Below are 25,497 nucleotides of genomic sequence, written 5' to 3' on the forward strand. Positions count from 1 at the left end.
TCTTTGAAAACCACAGAAATATTATAAAAAAAAAGTTTTTGTTTAAATCCCAGATGTAGAGATGTGGGGCTGTTTCTGACTGTCTGCAGCAGCTGACTATGATTTGCCTCATGCTCTGGCAGAGGTGTAGTTTTGCCAGCTGCAGACAGTTTCTGTTGATGTTTTGAGTGCTGGGACCTTTTCAGAGGGAATACAAATGCTCGAACTCCAGTAGGCAGGTATGATATTTGTTGATTGTTGGGGAGTGTTGTAGTTTGTTCATATTGTGCTCAAAGAATGAACAAAAGGAAAGAAAGTAGATTCAGGAATCTCTTTCCTTCTATCCTTTATCTAGTGTTAGGGGGAGAAACCTGGGGGATAAAAGTTGGGGGGAAAACACACAAAATGGTAAAAGACCAGCAGCCATACACAAAACTGATGTAGCAACAGACCACCACATTTCAGGCCAGCATCAAGTTGCAGTATTCCCACCAAGTGACACAGAGAATGGTATGGGAGTAGTTCCAGGGCTGCCTTCCTCCTGAGCATGACCAGTGTGCACCCAGTTGCTCATGCCCTGAGGTAATGCATTTGCCATTCCACAAAGCTACTCCCAGTGTCTTCCGTTTCCCATAGGGGCAGCCACCATGTAGGGGCCTGTATCCCCTTGGCTGGACCCCTGCTGTGTTTGGTATTTCCCATCTCACAAACTTCAAGATGACTGACTGCAGAGAGAGGGGTTCTTTTGCCCCACAGTTTCAGTCTATAACCAGCAGGGCCTGTTGTTTTCAGGTTTATGGCACATCATAGTAGGTAGGGCAGCAGGACAAAGCCATTCACCACATGGCTGGGAAACCAGACAGGGGAGGAGGGGCTAAACTCCCACTTAAATTTCTCCTGCTGGGGCATACCCTTTAAATGTCACACCACATCCAATAGTGAAACTGGTTGGGGGCCAGGGAGGATGGGGGGTTACACCTTCAACACATGGGCCTTTGGATAACTTGTTTAAAGCCAGACTGCTTTGTAGCCTGTGGCCTGGTGTGCGTGAAAACACTTGTGTCTCTCTTTTTGCCTATCAGACTATGAACAGGAGACCACAGGGCAGTGGGATTTCCCTTCAAGAATCTCATGCTTGGAGAAGGGGAAAAAATGAAACCTTGCCAGCCACAGGGAGAACTTGTCTTTGGAAAAGAGAAGCCACGTGCTGATAATGTTCACATGCTGTAAGTTCACATGCTGCTTAGCTGTGCAGTCCCCTTGGCCCTCTCCCGAAACCTCACCCTCACATGAGGATTTGAAAATGGACTGACCAGGAATGGCCCACTGGACCTCTTTGCTCCTCTTCCCAGTGTGGTCACAGTAAATCATTCTTCTTTTTGTAACTTTCACTATTATTCATTGGTTAAGTTGGCTTATTAAGGGCAGGCAACTGAATCTGGTTTATTGAGGTTTTTGCCACCTGAGACAGGTTGACTCATAGGGATGTAAAGACAGAATGTGGGCTGGAGCGATGGCTCAGTGGTTAAGAGCACCGACTGCTCTTCCAGAGATCCTGAGTTCAATTCCCAGCAACCACATGGTGGCTCAAAACCATCTGTAATGGGATCTGATGCCCTCTTCTGGTGTGTCTGAAGACAGCTACAGTGTACTCAGATATAATAAAATTAAAAAATGCTTGCTTCAAGCAGCTATTGGAATCACTTTACTCTGAGACAATTTTTTTTTTTTAAATTTCCACACCTTAGCGGGCATCAGCTGCTTTCAAACCTGTACTTAGTGGAGCAGAGAATGCAGATTTGGACTTTGTTTTGGATTCTTGAGAAAGTCTGGCTGCTGATGGGTTTCTTTCCTAGTGGTGTGACTCTGGCCTTGCTCTCCTGTCAGTTTAGGAACTCAGCTGAGCTAGTGGGATTCTTTTGTGGAACCATTTGGCTACTGTGTCATTTATAAAGCACTCCTTGCTAATTTGAAGGTTTTTTCCAAGCAAAGTTGTAATTCTGCCAAACTGTTTGGACATCTGCTATGTGACGAGGAGAGTTTTGAGATTCTATGTCTGAGCCACAGAGGTCTGCAGACAGTTCATTTGGGACAGAAAAACAAGGGCATTTGTATGTAATGATGAAAAATATTAAGACTTTACTGCCTTTGTGACTGGGACCCCCTGGGGAAAGGTATACATAACTAGTCTGTCACCAACTTAAGATAGTTTCCTAATGACAGCCATGAGGCAAAACCGGTCTCTGCCACAGAGTTCCTGAAAATAACTGAGTTTAAACAATTCCCACTTGCATTTCTTTGAACCTGCTGTGCACTGAAAATTGGGATTACAGTTACTGCCTCATTTAGAGGGCAGGGTTTCTAACTGGTTTATAAGGATACAGTCATACATTGCAATAACTGCTTAAATTCTGGATTTAGGCATGTGAACATCGTAGCTCTACACATACTGTTATAGCGCCACTCATAATTTGCTGTGCTACCAGCATTAAATTAAACTTACTTTGGAGCCTAAGTCAAATGGGTTAAAGTAAGCTGGTGACATATCTGAAACATCTTCCTGGATTAGAGTACAAATCACTTTTCCACATACATGTCTTTTCCCTTTGATTTCTAAGTCACCTGGCTTTGGAATTTGCTACTCCAGGGTTAACTGCAGTCCAAAAAAAAGGGACAAAAAATGTAGCAAGGGCTGATCAACCTTTCATATGTGCGTTCATTCGTTTCGTGCATGCGTGTGCTTGAGCGTGTAGATGGTATCACAGAAGGAATGCCTTCTAGAAGTATAAGTCCTTAAAAAACAACTTATGATGACAGACTTCTTTAGGACAGTTTCAATTCTATGTATTTCGTAATATACCACCTCCAAGCAATAGCTGAGGCAATACAAGGCAGAGGTAACACAATGAATCCACATCGTATAACTAGACAGGCTGACACAGTGTTACTATTTTTTCTGATTACCAGCTAAATATAGAATTTTAATTTCATAGCAATGAAGAGTCAGACAGTAGAGTTAACATAGGCACCTAGAACATCAGTTTAAGCTGTTCTTCATGCATAACCAAGAAGTTACAAGGGTAACTGTACTGGCTAGTTTTATGTGTCAACTTGATACAAGCTGAAGTTATCACAATCACAGAGAAAGGAGCCTCCATGAGACCCAACTGTAAGACATTTTCTCAACTAGTGATCAAGGGCAGGGGGAACCCAGCCCATTGTGGGTGGTGTCATCCCTGGACTGGTAGTTTTGGGTTCTATAAGAAAGCAAGCTGAGCAAGCCAGGGGAAGCAAGGAAGTCAATAAGTAACATCCCTCCGTGGCCTCTGCATTAGCTCCTGCTTCCTGCCCTACTTGAGTTCCAGTCCTGACTTCCTTTGGTGATGAACAGCAACGTGGAAATGTAAGCTGAATAAACCCTTTCCTCCCCAACTTGCTTCTTGGTCATGATGTTTGTGCAGGAATAGAAACCCTGACTACAACAATAATAGACACTGAGGAGCTTTTAAAGCCACTTTACAGGTATTGGACTTCCTCTTGCACACGGAAATCAGTGTACATGCATGGTAAAGTCAGAATGTTTGAGTTTCTTCTTCACTTATCTTTAAAACACTGCTATAGCTGATTTAAAACAAAAAACAATAGCCATACAGCAAACACATTATGATTATAATCCTATACTCACTACTGCATAAAAAATGCCACAAATATTATTCATTGGCCCCCAACAAAAGGTTTGGCACAGAATGCCACCTCTGGAGTGATGTTCATCATCCTTATATGCGTCTTCATTATAATGGGACTGGCTTTGATTTAAATCAAAGTCTAAAAGCTCTATCTAAATGATTTCTTCATTCTCTTCTGCATCCTTCCTCTTGGAAAGCAGTTTTTCTAGCAAAGAGAGTTTATCGTTAGAGAAAGTCATTTTCAACAAAGTTCACCTTCAATTCAATGGTTAGGCATTCTTTTTTACATGATCAACAGTATATTAACATGTCTTTATTTAGTATTTAATATCTCCAAGCTGAACGTGACCTAGATGAGAGATAATGTCTCTGGTTCACTTGGCTTTGGAATTTGCTATTCAAGGGTTTTCTGTGGTCCAAAAAGAGGGGACAAAAGAGAAGGACACTGGGTTTGGAAGCCATACAATGCTTCAGCCAGCTATATGTCCATACCTATGTAAAGTTCTCTTCAAGTAAAAATGGCACAGTCCTTTCAGGCTCCAGTCCTGGTTTATGGTCTCTTTCAATGTGGAATATTATCTTCTGGCTGTCTTTCAAGCTTTGTCAATAGGAACTTCTAAAAAAATCCTCTTCTCTCAAACTATCTTTCTTCCATAGCATCTTCTACATATGTCTTTAGGACTGATCCATTCTCTATGACAAGCCTGAATTTGCTCAGCCATTCCTGGCCCTCTCTGATGAACCTGTATTTTCATGCCAGCACCGATGTGTCTGGCATAGCACTCTATTTACTGTTCCTCTCCTAACACATTGGCCTTCACATCTGGCACAAATCACACTCTTTCTGGAGCCAGTTTTCTTGCTGCATCATTACACAAGTCCCCTAAGGTCACTGAGAACCTGTGCACACCATTTTTATCTCTATTCTTCGTTTGCACCCTCCCACCTACTCTAAAAAACATTCAAAGATGTCCATGGAGAGCTGAAACCACCACCATTCCACCCTCCTGAATCATCTACTCTCCTTCGTCAAGTTTTTATTTGTCCTTTTTTTTTTAATCAGAGAGAAATTCATGTTTATAAACCTGTTCAGACTTTTATCCTTCATTGGATTACTATCACGGTGGTTGTCTTAATTAGGGTTATACTGCTGTGAACAGACACCATGGCCAAGGCAACTCTTACAAGGACAACATTTAATTGAGGCTAGCATACAGGTTCAGAGGTTCAGTCCATTATCATCAAGGCAAGAACATGGCAGCATCCAGGCAGGCATGGTGCAGGAGGAGCTGAGAGTTCTACATCTGGATCAGAAGGCTGCTAAGAGAAGACTCTCTTCTAGGCAGCTAGGAGGAGGGTCTCAAAGTTCACCCAACAGTGACACACTTTCTCCAACAAAGTCACACGTTCTAATAGTGCCACTCCCTGGGCCACGAATATTAAACCACCACAGTGGTACTTCAAAGGTCAGGTTCTTTGAGGCCTTTTTCAATTCTGAATGCATTGAGTTTGACCCCCAAACATCACAGGGCATGGTTTCTTTATTTTCTACAGCTGGTGAGTGCACTGGGTAGAGGAAAACAGAAGCAGGGATACAGCACAGGTCAGCTAGCTCTCCACCTCTCAGCTCCTGGGAGGGAGCCAACACTGGTCAGCCTTCAGAAGAGCTTTCTTAAGAGATGGAGCCCTGGAAGGAGAGCTCATTAGAGAGACAGCTGCCATAAATACACAAATACATGATGGAAGGCCTTCAAACACCCGGGACAAAGGGCCCTTCCTTCTGACCCCTACAGGTTTTCAGGGCTCGGAGAAGTTTCATACCACTTGACTTTGCCTGGCCCATCCTATATGTCAAGGGCCACAGAGAGGTCAGATATCCTGCAGTTGCAAGGGGGAGGACCTGGGCTTATTTTTCCCACTGAGGTCTGAATGCTGTCACAGAGGCACCTGCCAGGTCTGTGTCCTAAATGACAGGCTGAAGAAGCATGGTCTGATTTCTTCCAGAGTGCCCTTCTGGTTTCGTAAAGCAGTATCTCCCAGATTATCATGGTTGGTTTTAATATCAACTTGCCAAAATCAGAATCACCTGGTGTCTTAGCGTTCTATTGCTGTGAAGAGATACTGTGATCAAAGCAACTCTGATAGAGGAAAGCACTTAACTGGGGCTTGCTTACAGTTTCAGAAATTTAGTGCATTATTAGCATGCTGAGAAACCTGGTGGCACACAGGCAGGCATGGTGCTGGAAAAGGAGCTGAGAGTTTAACATCCTGATCCACGGGCAGCAGGAAGTGACAGAGCCACTGGGCCTGGCTTGGGCTTCTGAAACCTCACCCTTAGTGATATACTTCCTGCAAAAAAAGCCACACCCACTCCAATAAGGCCTCCACCTCCTAATCCCTCTCAAGTAGTGCCATTCCCTAATGACCAAGCATTCAAATATATGAGCCTATGGGAGCCATTATTCAAGCCAGCACGCCTGGGTAGGGAGCCTCACCTGGAGGACTATCCTGTCTGCCTGGAATCCACGTGGGAAGATGGCCCCCAAGTGTGGGCAGCACCTTCAGTTAGTAATGGGGATCAAAAGGGCCGTGGCTGATGGAAGAGGAGTGCCTTTTGCTCAGTGGGCCTCCCTCTCTCCACAGAATTGATTATGCTGTTGTTGCTGCTGCTGCTGCTGCAGACTCGATCACTGATATCGGAGCCAGGGCTACAGCCGGCCATCATTGACTACAGACAGCAACAGCTCCCCAGGAACCCTCCAGGCTTCCTGTGCTAGAATGGAAGTAACAAGGCTCTTATGGGAATGACCTGAACAACTACTAGGTGTTGGCCTTGCCGACGCGAGACAGCCATTGTGGAGCTCCTCCAGCTGCCCCGATACCCAGACTCAAGGGCGGAGCACTGCCAGGTTCTCAGCCTCTGAGGTGTGAGGCAACTGTTGCTATTAGTTTAAGGTAAGCTAAATTAAATTTGCTACAGCAGTTCTGTTCTCTGGAGAATTCAGACTGAGACAGACCCACCCTGTATGAGCGTGTATATATAGGAATATGGGTGTTTGGGGGACCCGCTGCATTTCTACTTTTGTTTCTTCCTTTAAAGAGAAAGCAATGATGCAAAGCTTTGCAGATTTAGAATTTGAGACTAAAAAGACCGCTGAGCGTTACCTCAGGCAGGCCTGTGTGACATGTTAACAGCTGAAGCATTAATTATGAACGTCTTCCCTGAAGGAATTTTAGAGCTTGATACCTTCAATGCTCTTGAAAATGAGGCAGGGAGAAAAAAATATTTTGTTAAATTATTGCTACGACTTTCTTTTTTGAAATGTCCTTAATATTACAAGCAATAAATGTAAGATATTCATTAAGGCGGTGACATATAAAATGATGAATACGGATGGTTGCCAAAAATATTTCCTTTTTACAATAAAAATTACAAAAGAAATAATCCCTACAAACAATAACTTTGAGGATCCATGCTAGCTTGCTCTGTATATAACAGATAAAGGGTACTTCATTAAGCCTTACCAAAGGAGATAAACTAAGATCTGAGTGGAAAAGACCTAAAATAAGCTCTGTGCTGAGAAAAATATCGAAACTGCTTTTTGCTAACAAACACAGAATATAAAATTTATTTAGGATTGGCATGTGTGTGTGTGTGTGTGTGTGTGTGTGTGTGTGTGTGTGTGTGTATGATTTCTGGGCATTGGTTGGTCCATATGAAAAACACATGTATTTTTGCCAATGTTGAAATGAATTAATTTTGCTACTGGGATAATTCCTAGTAGATAACACATTTTGTTGTAAATAATGTTAAAGAATTTAAAATTGGGCATCATAATATCTAAATCTGTTACCAGGAATCAGTTTTATTTTGAAGGTTCCTGGGCTCCTTGGTGAGAGGTTTGGAAATGGACTCAGAAGGGAAGTTCAAAGACTGTCTTGATGAAATCTGAGAGAAGGGTAGCGTCAGGCTCAATGACGGACACCTATGTGAAGGGAGTAGGCTCATCGAGAGAGAAAGCTCACTCTCAGCACCAAGAAACAGGGGGGAGGGGAATTGTGTTCTTTTAACCTAGAGCTAAAAGCAAGGAGAGTAAAGCAGGTGAGGCTGGGGGTGTGGATCTGTGGGCAGCTGCAGGATAGGGCTGGGAATAGTGTCAGGCAAATGGAGCTTCACTGACGCCTGTCTCTCCTGGACTCAGCACTGGTAGTCTGTGTGTATACAATGTGTGCAAGGGCAGGCTTTGCCAGCTGGGCGGCTTTATGTGTTCATCCTTTTATTTACTTGCTGGTTTTAGTTTGGGCTGTTATAGAAAGGGTTCCTCTCCAGCCTCCACGCCGATAATGCTCGTCTCCTGTCTAGATACTGGTTGTGAATGTTCATTGTGAAATAATCAAGATAAAACAAGGATTGCTCACAAAAAGATCAGACTCTATTAGACTAATGAACATAGTGTTAGTCGTGTTTGTAAGAAGAATGTTCTTATGATAAGTGCAATTTGTTATGTAACTGTTAGATCACAGACCCTCTACCTGCCTGCCTCTCCCAGAAATCCGGTACTGTCCCCACAGGCTGTTCCTTAGGAATAAGGACAGGAACTTGCTGTGACTCAGAAGAATCAAAATGGCTGGCTGTGGCCGTGATGCACTCTCTCCTGACACTGGGATTTGAAGGCTCTCTCCGTCCAAGACCTCTGTCATCTATACATGATCACTGTGTCTCCTCTGGAGATTAAGGAAGGTTCTCTCTCCCTTCAAGGCCTGGACGATACCTCACTGCTAGTATGATACTTTCTCCCCTCCTAATGCTCTCCCAAATTAAGGCCTTCATTGCTGCCCACTGTCATGAGCCTCTCCTAACAAAGCTCTCCTGAGGGTAACCCCACATCGCCTCCTTCCCACAAACCTATTTCTGAACTTATGACTGATGGACTCGCCACACCAAAAATTCCATTTTGAGTTTGGTTCACTCTGGTTTTCTGTATATATTTGCTGTTACCAACAGCAGAAGACAGTTTCAGCACCCAAGATCTAATTCTGAGCTTACTTTTCCTTTTTAGCTTTTGACAGTGGCGGCCGCCTCCTCCTTACATAACAGCAGCAGGAGTCAGCACTCCTCTCTCCACCCTGGCCAGGACAGCTCTTCCTGGGCCCTTTGTTCCACTGGCTTTATTTCCGTGGTTTTCTGGAGCTCGGCCACTTGACCCCTCGGCCTTACTCCAGTCTACGCTGCCGGTTCTACGCTTGAAGCTGTGCTGTCCTGTTGAGTCCTGTGACTTCTTGGATGTTGGACAGGCTGTGCGTGAACTCTCCTAGAGGGGGGTTACTATTTTTAAAGGACAGAAAGATTTCAAAAAAGACTGTTTATCTTCACTATACTATGTCTTCTATTTTGACTTTTAGAAACCCTGCGGTTTAATTATTTGCCAGTGATTCTTTTAGAAGGGCAGCAGACCCTCATCCCTTCTGACCCGGCATCAGTTAGAATTATCTAGAGTAACGAGGAAGCATCTTAGAGAAAGGAAGCCAGAACTTCCCCATAAGACCTAACTTCACACTGGCTACTTAACGTTCATTAAAACAAGAATCCTCACCTCCTCATTGTGTATGTGGGCCTACAGACTCCCCTCATTGCTGAGTTCCGGAGATCAAATTCCAGTTATCAAACTTGCAAATGTCTTTTTCCTTGATAATATATTTAGATTTTGACCTAGTAAATGACTCAGAAATGTAACTATACCTTGATTTCACATTTGAAAGTGTTTGTAATTTTGCAGATTTCAGTTCAAATTTCAATGTAAATAATTAACTACTTTCTTAAGTTTTCAGTTTTGGTTGCCAAAATTACATGAATATTATTACTTAAGGGCATCACCTGGCCTTTTTTTTTTTTTTTTTGGTCTTTATATAAAACTTAAAATTTATTTTTGCACTGGGGGCTGGAGAGATGGCTCAGCAGTTAAGAGCACTGACTGCTCTTCCAAAGGTCCTGAGTTCAATTCCCAGCAACCATATAGTGATTCACAACCATCTGTGATGGGATCCAATGCTCTCTCTTCTGAAGACAGCCACAGTGTATTCTTGTAAACACAATAAATAAATCTTTAAAAAATATTTGAGTTAAAAACTAAATGTAATTCAACCTTTGAAGAATTCAAAATATATGTGATACATGAGAACGTATTTAAATGTGTCTCTTCTTTCTTAGTCGTCACCATATATTTCATAAACACTGGAAAGACAAGAGGATGGTGGGAAAGGGGACTGATCAGATGTTTGGCTCTTAAAATGTATAGAGGGAGATGGGGTGACTGCTTCAGCGCTTGGCTACTGGAGACCTGGAAAGCCACAAGGCAGCCATACACAGTCACCTGTCATCGTCTCACCCTTTAAAGGTTAAACATCATTTAGTTGATTCTGTTGAGTCTTTGTGTATTCCTTGGGTCATTTGGTCTGTTTTTACCTCAGGTATAGACCACGGCTAAGAAAAAGACAAGAGAGCAGTCCATACCCCTAGTTATGACAACTAGAGTTTGGAAATTACTGAGATAAGACTCACCGATTTCCAAGTCTTAATGTTCTAATATAAAGACACCAACATGAAACTAGAACTTAACTGTGTCTAAAGCAAGACTTTCTTCAGGATATTTCCTGCTCAGTGTCATGCTCACTGACTTGTAATTGAGCAAACCCACAAGAGTTTATATTTTATTAAAATTATTCATGTTTTCTGATGTTTGTTTCAGGCTTTTGGCTACTTATGAAATTGCTTTAACAAACTCATGTTCATATAAGCATCTCTGTTAAATTAAAGTGATGCCTGGGCTGGAGAGACAGCTCAATGGGGAAAGGTACTTGCTGCCAAGTCAGCCAACCCGAGTGCCACCCCTGGGATTCATGTGGTGGAAAGAAAGAATCAACTCTTGAAAATTGTCCTGTATCCTCTACATGCACTCTATGGTGCAAACATGCCTGCACACACATGTAAACACACACACACACACACACACACACACACACACACACACACACACACACCATGGCATGAATGCATGTTTACACACAAACAACCAGGACAGACCTTAGCAGTGGGGACAATAAGGACAAATCGCCAGATGGTTCATAACAGTGTCTTCAGAGAATATCGTTCAGGGAGAAGGGGACGCAGTCAGAATGGAAATGAAGTCATATTGGCATGGTAGCAACTGCCTGTGAGCCCAGCACTTGGGAACCTGGCCCCAGCTGAACTTACTTCTGAGAAGGCAATGCAGACAGCCCTGCTTTTCCATTGTGTCTGTACCTGAAGAGGACCAGGATGTGGGAGGTGTGGACACGCCGAGGTAGAGTGGTGTCCAATAGCCCTCCACCTGCCCTGACAGCACACACTTTCTCTCAGGTAGACGGGGGTTTACTTTTAACTGACAGATTTTTGAACCCACATGAAAGTAGGAAAAACCAACCTCCAGGCACTGGCATCAAAATCCTAGAACATTTTGTATTTGTTGACATCACAGACTCCAGAACATGCCCTCCACTCCTCTTTCAGAAGGCACTTCCTACATCACCAAAAGTTCATTATCACAAAAGAGAACATTTTGAGTACAGATTTTGTTCTGGGATGAAATGAAGGAATCATTAATGTGTTGACCCCTAGAAAGGACAAGGAGAGCCCACGAGGTTTGTTAAGTCTATGCTGTGGTTCTCAACCTGTGGGATGCAACCCCTTTGGGATCAAATAACTCTTTCATAGTGACCGTATGTCAGACACCATGCGTATCAGATATTTACACTAAGATTCATAAAGGTAGTAAGTTTACAGCTATGAAGTAGCAACAAGATAATTTTATGGTTGGCGTCATGATGACGACATGAAGAAATGCACTGAAGGTCTCAGCATTAGGAAGGTTGAGAACCAGAGGAAGAAGTGAGGCTGAAACTCCAAACGTGAGACAAAGACCCACACTGGGTGGCCTGTACTGAAGCTATTCCCAGAAATGGACCCATGGCTGCTACCCACTGAGGTGCATGCCCACGAGAAGACTCTTAAACCTATCCTGAAAGCACAGTGATCCAAGCAGACAGAAGGCAGGGACTGCTCACTGTGGCCTGGCCAAAGGGCTGGACACATAAGGGACTAGGCAGCCTGCAGTGCTCTCATCTGAGCTAGATCTGTCAATACCCCAGAGAAGCACCCACAGAATCATGAGCTACAGGAAACATTCAGAAGAGTTGCATGGTACCTGCTTGCCCAATGGCCAAAGCCACAAGTCTCCATGCCAGCTTGCCACCAACCTCAGGAAAGGGGAGTAAGAAAGGGTGATCTTAGCCCCCCTAGCTTCTCTCTTAACCAGCTCCACTCTCTGCCTGCAGCTTTTCTCTGAAGGCACGCCCTCACCCTGGCATCTCCAGCATCCTCGGGTCTCCACTGCAGGTTTCAGGGCTTCACATACGGCCTTGCAGGGACTTTGGCCCTATCAAACACTGTCCAGCCTCACAGCTCTCTCGAGCCTTGTGCGACTCAAGATTCCATGACCCCCTCGCTCGCATCCTTCATGCATCTGAAACCAGCATCCAGTGGATAAGGCTGCCACAGTCTGCAGCCAGCTGATCGAACCTCACCCCGACCAGATTACGGCTGCACTGGTCTTTATGTGCTAAACCTGAGGAGACGCTTTCCTAAGTGGTGCTCTCACAAATTCACACTTTAACAAGATGGAGCATCAGTGTTGGGGTTCTTGCCCTGGACACTTTACTGCTGTCCTAGTTCTGATTCTCTTTAACAATGACCTCTTGTCAGCAATCTCCTTGTGCTATACTTCAAATTTGAGCCTCTCACCAAACTTCACGTTTTCTTACCTTTCTGCATCACTTTTTTTTTTGTCTCTCACAATAGATCTGGATGAGAGCACTAAGCAGTAACCATAGTAACCATGATGCAGCCTGAATGCTAAACTTTGTCTTGAAATTTCCTTCAGCAAACAAATTGGTCCATTTCCTTTAAATTTGGCCTTGCTTAGGTTCCCAGAACATGGGCAGAATCCTTCCAGATTCTTTACCAGAACATCACATTAACTTTCACCCCAATCCTAACTCCTTATTCTTTGCTCTCCTCCTTAACCTCATGGGCGCCTCTCAGCAGTCTTGTCATGCAAGCTCCTATCAGAGTGGCCTAAGTAAACTCTGCCTGTGGCTCTTCAAGGGCATTATTAGCCCAAAGTTCAAAGTCTTCTAGACCTTCCGCAAACAAATTCCAAAGGCCTAAGAAACACCCTGTCAGGGTTACTACAGCTGTTATCCCATGTCTCCGCTCCAATGTTCTGTATCAGTTACTTTCTCCATCGCTGGGATAAAATGTCGGACAGATATAACAAAGGAAGGGTGCACTCTGGGCCTTGGTTTGAGGGAATGGTCCACCATGACATGCAAGTCTTGATGGCAGGAGCTTAAGTCACTGATCACATTGTGATCAGCCTTCCACAGCCAGGAAGCAGAGAGAGAGGTGAGTGCGTATGCCCCCTTTCTTTCTTTGACTCTGGTTCAGGATCCTAGCCGATGCAAGGATGCTATTCACACTCAGAATGCGTCTTCTCAATGCAATTAACCTAAGCAAGACACTCCTCAGACTTACTCAGAGCTTTGTGTTCTACATCCTGTAAGTTGTCAATCCAGACTAACTGCCACAGTGAGCACAGTGACTGGAGTTGCTGTGGGTGTACAGTGATGTGGACTGGCAGAGTGGTGGCAGGTCCTGTTCAGCAGCAAGCTGGGAGCTCTTGGACCATAAGGTGCTCAAGGCCTGTGCAAATGTCCAGAGGTAGGACAACCAGTTCTGGCCTCCTGAGGAGGATTCTGTCCAAGCCATGGTCCTAACTTTCTGCAGTGACAAGCACATTTTAAAAACAACCTCTTAGGTAAATGACATAAGAAAAGTCACAGAATCAATTAACCAAGGCTCATGGGGCTCACAGAGACTGAACAATCAGGGATACTATATAGGTCTGAGCTAGGTCCTCTGCATACATGTTATGGCTATGTAGCTTGGTGTTCTTGGGGTACTCCTAACAGTGGGAGCATGGGGGGTGTCTGTCTCTGACTCTAACCTGCTTTTGGGACTTTTTCCTCCTACTGGGTTGCCTCACCTAGCCTTAACATGAGATGTGCCTAGTCTTATTGGAACTTGATGCCTGGGAGGCCTACCCTTTTCTGAAGGGAAACAGAGGAGGAGTGGATCTGGGGGAGAAGGAAATGGAGGTAGAGGAGTGGGAGGAGAGGAGGAAGGGGAAACTATGGTAGGGATTGTAATCTATGAGAGAATAAAAACAAAACAAACAAAACAATTCTTATTCTAGAATACTTTGAGATTTCCAAAACACAGCAGAAACAATGAGAACTACTCTCACGCCTCCACCCAGCTTCCTACAATTACCACCTCAATTAGACAAAAATCAAAGGTCACAACCACAGCAATGACACAGTATCAAGGCATGGGCCAAAGCCATAGTCTTTTGCTGGAGATGGGGGTTCCTTAGCTTCAAGGTATAGTAGACTGGAGAGGCCTCATAGCTACTACGTCAACATGCACAACTGATGCCTGTACTTGGTGCCATGCCTGTGGTCTTCCCAACCTTCCTAAGCCTGTGACCCTTTAATACAGTTGTAGTGACCCCAATCATAAAATTATTTTCACTGCTACTTTATAACTGTCATTTTGCTACTGTTATGAATTGTTAACATCTGTGTATTCCAATGGTCTTAGGTGAACCCTGTGAAAGGGTCACTTGGTCCCTGAGGGGGTCACAACCCACAGGTTGAGAACAACTGCTCTAGAGACCGTGGCCTTATGGAGGGAAGGTGGCAGGGTAGATAAGCATGGGGAGGTATGTACCCTGGCCCACAGCCATGAGGACAGAAAAGTCAGCCTGCTTGCAGAAATCCAATCTCCACACCACTTCACAGAGTGGTGCGACTGTCCCTGAAAGCAGTGTCTGACAGCTAGAGGCCAGCAGCAGCTGGACACGGGGACTCTCTCTCCTCACTGGGTACAGTCTAAATTCTAAATATCACGTTCTGTGCTAATTAGTACCCCCCCAGTAATACACACACACAATGTTTCAGAGGAAGAAGATACTCCAGGATGGCATGTCAACCGGGGGGGTGGGGGGGGGGACACAACGTGACAGAACAGCATGCTCTCTGCCTAGTCACAGCCTGCTGCAGCCCAGGCTCTCTATGGGGATGATCAGCATAGGTCTTCTGTACCACTCACTTATCAAGTCAGGTTTAAGCAGCCCCACAATGCTTTGCAAATATACAGCTAGGACAGAGTTTGGAGGCCCCTGTGATACTCAGTATGCACAAGCCACACTGAGGCAGCCTACTTTAGGACACAAGGTCTCGATCCTGCACAGAAGCAGTCGCCTCCCTGGAGATGCTGCTGTCAGAATCAGCTCCATGTCTACTCCATGGAGCCCATGAGTAACATCAGCACTGTTCACATAGTAAAAGTTGGGACAAGTCAAACAGTCGCCAGCCAGCGAGGGGATAATACAAGAATTGGAAGGCACCTTCATGACAGAATATTGACTGGGCAGCTATGGAGAAGAACAAGGGGCAATACAGATCCAGGTGAGCGACCTCCAGAGCCCACTGAAAGCCGTAAGAACGCCCAGGGGGTGGATATCACAGCCTGTCTAGCACTTCAACACACTCAAGTGTGTGTGGAGGGAAAGGCCCAGAATGACACGCAAGACTCTGCCACACAAGAGGAGTCTTAACCCAGGTATGGTAGGGCCCACCTTTAATTCCAGCACTGGGAGGCAGACGCAGGCCAACCTGGTCTACAAAGGAAGTCCCAGTACAACCAGGGATACAAGAGAAATCCTGGGTTTGTTATTGTTGTTGTTATTGTTGTTGTTTTGTTTGTTTTTTTAAAAAAGGTAGTACATTTTGTGCCCTAAGATACCTCATGCAGATGAAATCTAAGAAGGATCCCCAGAAAACAGCAATAGAATGCAGAGGAAAGATTCAAAGGAGACACATCCACCCATGCCTTGTGGTACTATTAAAAGGTTTGTTTTAAGGCTTGTTTATTTATGTATGTGAGTACACTGTCACTCTCTTCAGACACACCAGAAGAGGGCATCGGATCCCATTACAGATGGTTGTGAGCCACCATGTGGTTTCTGGTATTTGAACTCAGGACCTCTGGAAGAGCAGTCAGTGCTATTAACTGCTGAGCCATCTCTCCAGCCCACTACTGAACATTTTATCATACATAGGTTATTCCTTTAAAATTTTAAATGAAGTTTCTGTAAAAACAAAAACAACAGACTATTTCTGATGGTGACTGGAAGATGGCCAAATAAGGTGCCAGGCCAGTTCAGAGGGCTGCCACATGTGTGCATGCTCTCAGGCCTGCCAAGGGGACCACTGAGGGCAAGTGCTGCTGTAGGGACAGCCGGTCCTCTCCCCAGTCCTGCTGTTTTTGTTGCTCAGTGCGTTCTAGCAACTGATCATGTGGAGGAGGGAAGCCTGGTGCAAGGCACCTGGACAGGAGGGAGTGGGTGCCAGGCCCTTGCCCAGTGAGATGAGGGTGGGGTCTGAATGCTGAGCATAAACAGGGTTCTGAAGAGCATGGCACCAGGCTCATGGACACAGCTGTGTTCAGCGGCACCTGGCATAACTCAGGGCAGTAACTGGAGCTGCTAGTGACCTTGTGCAGCATGGTCAGACCGAGGAGGGTGTGGAGCCTGGGTAATCTAGAAAGAGTGCCAGCAAGAAAACAGAGGGGACAAAATAGCTTGGGAGTTCACTAAAAGCTGGGTGTCTCAGAGGTGAAACAGACCTTTGTGTAGAAGCCCTGGCTGACAAGTGACCTCATTAGCCTGTTCAGACCTTCTTGTGTCTTGTGTCTTAACAATGAAGAACTTGCCCCCAAAGGGTGATGATCACTTCTGATATCTCCCTACTCTTCCAGCATAGGAAAACAGCTTTCACGATTAAAACATACTCACAGGCTGCAGGGACCTTAGGATACCTAAGTGCCCACAGTCACTCCAGGCCAGGCAACTCAGACGGCCCCCATAGAAAGGCAGTCACGATGGACCGGTTTCTCTCATGGAACTGTGTTTGACCCACAATTAACAAGGGACAAGATCATGCCGTCATTTTTTCTTTCTAAATATCCTGCTGCCATTTTGACATGGAGACCAAAGGTCTAAAATTAGCATCTCACACCTCATTCTTCAAGCTCCCAGTGGAAGAGGTGTAAATCCACCTGAGGACATTGTCTTCTGAACACAGAACATGCTGCTCCCCCAGTGGCCTCTCCACTCCAGCAGGAACCACAGGTGGGGGTAATCTGCTTCAGTGGGCCTAGAAACCCAGGCTGGAACAGCCCAGCTTCTCCCAGAATCCCCTGCTACAACCCTCCCTCCTGGGAAGCAGTTCAGTGACAAGAACTCCTGTCCAGCTGGGGATTCAGAAGGCTTTTGCATGCTATATTCTTTGCAGATCCAGGACCCAAGGCCAGAAAGGACTTCATGTTACTGCCTCCCTGTCCTGGCAACAAAGTCAGATGCAAGGATATGGAACAGGTGCTGGAATGACCCTCACAACCTGGAAGCTTGCACCCCCAGCCCAGGAAAGGAGACCCAAGCTACCCTTTCTCCTAGCAAGGAGAAATACAATGTACCCTTAAAGTGGCCATCCTAGGGTAGGCCATGGACATATGAGACATTGCACATCAGGACTCTGTGCCTTCTCAGCTATGTGTGATCCTCCCTGCTCCCTTGGGAAGGCTGTGAGGACTCAAGAGACTGAAGAAGGAAGGTGAACACTCATAGGTTTCCTATCATCAAAGGCCATGTGGGTGCCCCTGGTAGGCTGCCTATCAGCAAAGGCCAAGGCCATGTGGGTCCCCTGGTAGGCTTCTGATGCCTTGGTCTCAAAGAGATCCCTCAAGTGAAATTACAGGCCATCCCCCAACTCTAAAACACCAGTATCCTTTCAGCACACTGAAGAGCCTCATGTCTACCTGATTTCTAGCACCAGATTAATCCAGACATTTCCCAGAATCCCATGTGTGGCCACCTCCCTGGAGAGCCACTTATAGAGACTTCAGGTCATTCACACAATCACATGAGGCCCCAGGCTCCTTCAGGTGATACCAGAGAGCCGAGCAATATCTAGAAACTTCTACAGATAACTCTCCACGATTCCTCTGACATCTGTTGCCATCTTAGAAGATCCAGCTCCTGGCTGTGGCAGGTGAACACACTGCCTTCCCTCCCTCCCAGCTGGCGCACGCCCAGGCAGCAGGTGAGGAATGCCAGACTGAGTGTCTAAAGCTTATTTGAGTGTAGGCTTTGGATCTGTGGCCTGGCCCGTGAGCAGGAGCTGACCTGGAGGAGAGTCAGGAGACCAGATCAGGGCCTTGTGGAGAACACCCTGAGGCTATCAGAACCCAAGTGCCCTCCCTCAGCCCATCTCGGTTCTCCCCTGGATCCACACTGCTTCTCTCCAAAGCACCTCACACAGAGGAGGTTTGGTTTCAGAGTAAAGGCGGTTATGAGCACTGAGCCTGCCCTCTGGAGCCGGAGGCTATGAACTCAGACCCTCTATCCTTTAGCAAACAGTGTGAAGCCATTGACAGTCCACAAAGGAGCAAAGATGTCAACAGACCAATGTTTATGATTTCCCAACCATGTCCCTCTTAGGGAAAACTGTCAGCTTCAGAGACATTACTATGACATTTTAAGGATACTCCAGCTCTCTTGGCAGGGGTGTGGCAGCTTGCTTCCCCTAGTACTGGCCACATTCAAAGCCAGCAGACAGGTGCTGTGAGTCTTGTGGGCCCTGTACCAAAGGGCCCTTGAATTATAGTTTCACCAGTTAACAACCAGGAAGGTTTCACCAGATTTTTAAAAACACAACACAAAGTGAAAGGCCAGGAAGGAAGGGCACAGAGTTGCCATGCACTCACATGCACATGAACCTAGCCTCAGCACCAGCCCTCTCTGAGAGCAGATGAGGCGAGGCGCATGCAGGACATAAATGGCACAAGCCACCATCAACTCTAGGCACCAGGAGAAGGAAGAAAAGGCCAACGAGTTCAGAGGCAATTGAGGAGACCCGGTCCAGGCCACAGGCTCCCTGAAGCATGGCCAGGCCCTGGTCAGATTCACTTCCCTAAAACTTAAAGAGCGTCTGTGGACACTCAGCATTCCCCTGGAGGCTGGTCCACCCAGGAGTGGGTCAGGCAAAGTGCTTAATGCATCAGGAACCCTGGCCATGCAAGGACCAATCCCCACTCCGGGTAGGTTCCTGTGGCCCTCTAAATACTTGCAGGGGCTCTGAAAGATCTTACCTCTTCTAACAGAGGCCAGTTGAGCCACACTATGCAGGGAAGGGGGTTGAGACAGTAAGGGACACACTCTGGTTTACTGGAAAGATCCTACAGCAGGCACACTGCTAATGGGAGAATCAGATGCACACAAAGAGACAGCCCAGTGGCACTATGGCACTGTGGCTCTGTGGCAATCTCTATTCATCATCCAAAGAGCAGGGTGAGGACATATCCTGAAGACTCCCAGGGGCACAAAGGAGGCATAGTTCACCTTTGATACCCCAGGCCCTCCCCTACCCCTGACCCCCTTCCTTCCATACTTCTACCTTTGTAGTCACCGCAATGCCCACCCCCAACCCCACAACCTTTAGGGAGCCCAGTGCTGACCCAGGCTACCTGCCCAGCCATATTCCACTTAAGACACAGCAAGCAAGAGCCAGGCTGCGTTCTCAGCTTTAAGAGGGTCGGGCAGAGGCCCAGCCGCACTAGATTCTGAAGCTTTTGTTTCTTGGTTCTACCACTCATTATGAAAGATGGGGAGCTTATAAAAACGCACACATTGAACAGGAGGGAACCGGAAATGAGATGTGGAAGATGAAGCGCTGGTACCCACAAAGCTGACCAGATAGCTGGCAGCCTCAACAGCCAAAAGTGCATCCTGCCATGAACCTGGTGACCATGGAGGCCAATCAGCAGACCCCGTGGATGGGCTAGCTCACTGTCCACTTCTAATACCCACAGTGTTTCCACAGCGAAATGACCAGGAAAACCATGAGCCAGTCTCAGGCTGCACCTACAGTGCCTCTGACACAGAACACAGAGGCCGAGCTACAGGACACAGCAAGACTGCCTGAAAAGTAAAGAAACAACTGAGCAGGAGAGCAAAGGAGGGAGGGGCACACATCTTCACAGAGAGCGAGCAGGGAGCAGGGAAGGGACTCAGAAGCAACAGGTGACATCCTTACATCCTGGCAGAGGCAGAACCACTGTGGAAAACGGCTTTGGAGAAAGCTCGGGCTCCAGGAAGAGAAATGCCAGCCGAGAGCCAGTCCAGCTCCTCCTGAGGGTTTTGCCGAGGAAATGGCACCTCAGATGGTGAAAGAAAAGCAAAACCCAGACAAGGGTTCAACTATGGGTGGCCAATCAACACAGAAGTATGCCTGGTGGCCTGGGCCAGAAACCAGAGGCCCAAATGATTGACAGTGTGGTGGGCTTCCTGCTGGGGGACGATCAGAACAACAGGAGGTGCTGGCTAGAGCAGAGGAAAAAGCACAAAAATGAAGTGGCACCCAGCTGGACAAAAGGCAGAAGTGGGGGCTGGGGATTTAGCTCAGTGGTAGAGCGCTTACCTAGGAAGCGCAAGGCCCTGGGTTTGGTCCCCAGCTCCGAAAAAAAGAACCAAAAAAAAAAAAAAAAAAAAAAAGGCAGAAGTGATCGCCTACCCTTCTGGTCCTGGCATCCTTCACACAACAGCCAAAGTCAAAGAGCCACCTCTGGGTATGTCCCTTGGCAGAAATAATCTGACTTTTAATAAACAAATACCCAAGTAGAGGTCAACTGAGGAAGAAACAAAGGCTTTGAAAAGGCAAAGAACTTCTCCCAAATCTGCAACAGAAGCTGTCCCAGATGCCTGCCCAGTCTATGGAAGCCCTACATGCTACTACCCAGAGTCCAGAAGGCTGGGAGGAAGATCAGAGGAAAGAGGTCATAGAACCCATGGCAGAAGCAGTCACGGCAAACGTCAGCACTGTTAGCCAAGCAGGCCCATGAGGAAAACTGCCACAGAACTAAGAGGCAGTGCAGTGACTGGCCTTGCTTATGGTTTCCCACATAACTTGTCTGCTGTGTCCACCCAGCTCCCCCTTCACCCTGTTTCCACCTCAATGATGTGTGCAAGGGAGCACCTGGCTTCCCAACCCATTACATCCAAGCAACTCCACCTTGCCCTGCTCTAACTGGCACGCTGCCCCTAATGACCTTTCACCTAGCTTGGCATGTGTGACATGTGACGAGGGAACGCTCAGACTTCTTCAATATTGTTTAGTCCCTGCTTCCCTGCTGTCCCTCTGACCCATGTAGTTAAATCTCATTTGCTCCCAGGGCCCAGAGGACCCCATAGGATCAGTAGGACCCCTGTCCTCCCCAGTTACCAAATCTTTACTAGGCACCAGTGAGGCAGGACAAATGGTACCCCCAGTTGCCCCTGCCAAGCTGGGGCCTGCCCAGCGCTGTCTGGGGTACTCCCTGCAGGGTATCTCATCAGCTTTCCCCACAGGCTGGGCAGGATATTGTGTAGCAGTTTCCTCCAGATTAAAACCTCCCATCTTGGAGAAACACTCCTTCACTCTGTAGGATGTGAGGTATTAAAGGGGGAGGTTAGATTACAGGATATTTTAAGACAGGATACTTATGGGGAGGTGAAACAGCAAGACATTCTAAGGCAAGGCAAAACAGGAAGTCCCTCAAACCAAGCAGCTTTTCTAGGCCGCTCCCTTCCCAGGTATACATAAGCCATAAGGATTGCTGAGAAACTCTCAGACAAGCTGGGGGCTTTAAGAGAGGTTCAGACTAGTGGAGCTGACTAGAGGAGCCAGACAAGCTGAACTGCCTAAGAAAAACAGAGACTAGCCTGAGTGCCTGAAAAACATTCAGGCCAACTAAGCTGCCTGGAAAGTACACTCTCCAAGCTACTGAGCTGCCCAAAGGCTGTGCGGTATGCTCCAAGTTCCCAGCTTTCATGAGTTGTCACCCATGCTGCACTGGGCTTTGGTGCAGCTGTGTTGGAGTTATTTCTGCTCCTGTAAGCAACCCCAATAAACCAAGTTGGACTTTAGGGGTACCAGTACTTTGATCTGTCATCAGTTTCTTATGTAGTGTGAATATGTGTCTGTTTATGTCTCCCCAAGAATAACATCACACAAGATGGAGGCAGGCGGAAAGTGTCTGCTGATGTTGTTCATAGGTAAGGAAACCAAGGCACAGCTCCCAGGCTCAGGGTTTGTCTGCAGCTACTCAGCAAATAACACCCAAAACCCATGAGTAGGTCCCAGGGTGGGTGCTCAGTGAACACACTCCACAGAAGCCTGGGTGGACCCCAGTTCTTTAAAAACCAGAGCTGCCAACTATGAGAGGCCAGGGGCAAGAAGTGACAGCCCAACACAGCAACTGCAGTGCAGGTCTGGGCACCCTTCTCACCAAGACCTTCCTTGTCTTGTAGCAACAGGCCACACCATGACTCCTATCCCCAATTTACAGGAGAAAACCAAGGCACTGTGAAGGCAGGAATCTTGCCCGGGCCCAATACTAAGAGGCAGAGGGGAACGATGGTCTGAGTATGCTCAGAGGCTGTGAAGTGGGAGGACATGACTGAGCCAAGCTCCTGAGGATGACCAGGGAAGGTGGCAGGCTGGAGGACACAGAAGTGTCACTTCTACATGACGGCTTCATTTGGCTGGCCCATGTGCAGCCCTGCCCACAGAGGACCTGTATGACTCAAAACATTGACATAGGCAAGACACAGGCAAGCACACGCCAGCCCACGAATAAGACCATGGAGAAATCCCTGCAGGGCTACAGGGTGCGTGTGGTCCCACCCAGGCTCTAACTGGCATTGGTGACAGTTGTGTGGGGGTCTTTTCCTGCTGGCAGGGCCTAGCAACTCAGGCCAGGCCATGTTGACACTCTAGGCTACGTCTCTATCCTTCCTCCACTGGTCAGATCACATCTCGGAACACTGAGGGATGTGTGCCACCCTGAAGTCGTGGTATAAAAAGGGCAGTAGAGGAAAGCACAGGAGCAGAGCGTTATTCATTCTATCAGTTTTGTTCCTGAGACAACCTTGGGAACATGCCAGGGACACAGGGCCCATTGGGGTGATTGTAGTCATCATGATAGCCCTGTGGCTATGGGACACTGGGGAAGCCACTGACCCCATCCCCATTTATCTGGTTAGGTTTTGTCAATAGAAACAAGGGTCACTTACGAGGGGGAACCTCAGCTGAGGAACTGTGTCCTTCAGACTGCACTGTGGAGACATCTGCAGGGCATTTTCTTGACTAGTGATTGGTGTAGAAGGGCCCAGCCCACTGTGGGCAGTGCTACCCCTAGGCTGGTGGTCCTGGATTGTATAAGAAAGGTGGGTAAACAAGACTGATGAGCAAGCCAGTAAGTAGCAGTTGTTCCTCTCAGTTCCTACACTGAGCTCCTGCCTTGGCTTCCCTCAATGACTGTGTGTGACCTAGAAGCAAAATAAACCCTTTCCTCCCCAAGCTGTTTTGGCCAGTGTTTAACACAGCAACAGAGAAACCTAACCAGGATACCCATGTGTGTGGCTGCTTTACCACACTGCCCTCCAGGCTGAGACCCCTTGACCCTGCCCTTATTAAGGCTATCCGGGAAGACACATCTGGGAACAGAAAGCACCACCTCCTCAGGTCAGGCCACCACTCACCTCTCAACCTCCCTGGCTCTCATCCAAACACAATCCACACTCCTAACAATAGATGCAGAGGACAAACACCCTGCTCCATTGCCATATGTGGCAGAAGTGCTCCCCATCTCCATGTCCTCCCTTCTAAGGGAAGGGAGCCCCAGTAGGGGCCAGTGGGTTTGATTTCTGCCCTGGACACCTTGGCTGAGAGCCTCATAGAAATATGGGACCCTACCTGAATCAAGGTCACACTCCTGTCTTCAGAGGTCAGGGACTCATCATACTGTGCCTGGGAACGCTGTTTCCTTCCTTGGAGCCTCCACTTGCCTACCCCAGGGCTCACTGAAGTGGCCCTCTTTGGGAAGTGGCAGGAAGAGAACCCACTGTATAATCCAACCTGCCTACCCACACAGATGGCCTCTGAGTCCCTTCTAAGCAGGCACAAAAAGGTGGGTACAGCCCTTTCATGATAGGGGCTTGAGGTACATACTGGTGCCCTTGTGGAAAAGACAGGACTTACAGAGCCATAGCATGGCCTTTGGTCCTATGTACCCTAATAACTACACCTGCTATAGGGTCCCCTCAATCCTTCTCACAAGGATGTGCCTCCATTGAGCTACATGCAGGGAACATGCAGGGAAAGCCTGAGTGTGGTTGCAAGGCAGCCTGCAGGACCAGGGAACAGAGAGAAGGCCAGCAATGTGGCCAGAGCCTTTCAGGCTGGGAGCAGGCACAGCTCATGGACTGACAGCTGCCCACAGTACACAAAGGCCCAGGTTAGATCCCCAGCACTGCAAACAGCAACAAAAACTTCCCACACAATCCAGCTGGTGACTGTGACAACGGACCCTCCACCAGTACTGAGTGTTGGGAATTACATATGATTGTTTCCCAGGGGCAGGGGGATGTCACCCACAGTGCGTACAGCCAGGTAAGGTGGAAGAAGGAATTGATGATGTCATTGGCCCACTATGTCCAGGGCCAGGCCTCTTCTCACCTTCTCTACTCGTTATACCAGAGCAAGCCAGACTACAGGCAACCATATCACAGAGCAAGCCACACTACAAGCCCCCATATCATAGAGCAACTTGTCCCAACTATCATACCTTGCCACCATGATGGTCTGAACTGGTAAATTCCAGGTTCAGTGAGAGACCCTGTGGGATGACATCCAATGTCAACTTAAACATCCCCCTGCACATACACACAGCAGTGACGAGTGAATGAATGCATAAGGAATGGAAGCACACAAATACCACCACCCAACCACACAACAAAGAATGGACTCCTGGGCTGAGGAGACAGCTTGGTAGCAGGAAGAACTGAACTGATGCTGAGACAAGGTGGAACCCACGTAAAACAAAACAAAACAGGGACTGGGGATTTAGCTCAGTGGTAGAGTGCTTACCTAGGAAGCGCAAGGCCCTGGGTTCGGTCCCCAGCTCCGAAAAAAAGAACCAAAAAAAAAAAAAAAACAAAAAACAAAAAAACAAACAGAGAATAGTGGAACGCTGTGATCCTTGAACCAGAGAGGCAGAAATAAGCAGATGCCCAGGGCTCACTGGCCACTTCGTGTAGCCTATGCAGTGAACTCTAGGCCAATGAGAGAACTTGTCTTAAAAAACAATGTGGGGGTTGGGGATTTAGCTCAGTGGTAGAGCGCTTGCCTAGGAAGCGCAAGGCCCTGGGTTCAGTCCCCAGCTCCAGAAAAAAAAAAAAAAAAAAAAAAAAAAAAAAAAAAAAAAAAAACAAAAAAAACCCAAAAAACAAAAAACAAAAAACAATGTGGCTGAAAGGGGAGGGTGGAGAATGACTGCCTGATGTCGAGAATTGTCTTTTAATTGTCTTTTACAGCAGCTTATCACAAGTGTGTAAGAGGTGAAGAGATTGGAAGGCTCTCGGCATGAGGCAATGATAAATGCTGAAGGTGATCAAAGTGTTGCTTAAACCTGGTGTGGTCAGCACACCTTGCACACACACACACGCGCGCGCGCACACACGCACACACACACACACACACGGAAACCCAGTGTGACCAGTATACCCTGCACACACAC

The 25,497-nt window shown here is 47.0% G+C and overlaps 1 protein-coding gene and 1 pseudogene across 5 annotated transcripts in view; both read right to left on the minus strand.

Annotated features, from left to right (window-relative positions):
• Positions 1-25,497, minus strand: part of Pemt (phosphatidylethanolamine N-methyltransferase) — a 74,218-nt gene that overhangs the window by 27,667 nt on the left and 21,054 nt on the right. The gene's annotated exons all lie outside the window — the stretch shown is intronic.
• Positions 1,715-25,181, minus strand: Dnaja1-ps3 (DnaJ heat shock protein family (Hsp40) member A1, pseudogene 3; annotated as a pseudogene).

This window comes from Rattus norvegicus, chromosome 10 (assembly GCF_036323735.1).
Source record: "Rattus norvegicus strain BN/NHsdMcwi chromosome 10, GRCr8, whole genome shotgun sequence".
In the NCBI taxonomy this organism is placed as follows: Eukaryota; Metazoa; Chordata; class Mammalia; order Rodentia; family Muridae; genus Rattus; species Rattus norvegicus.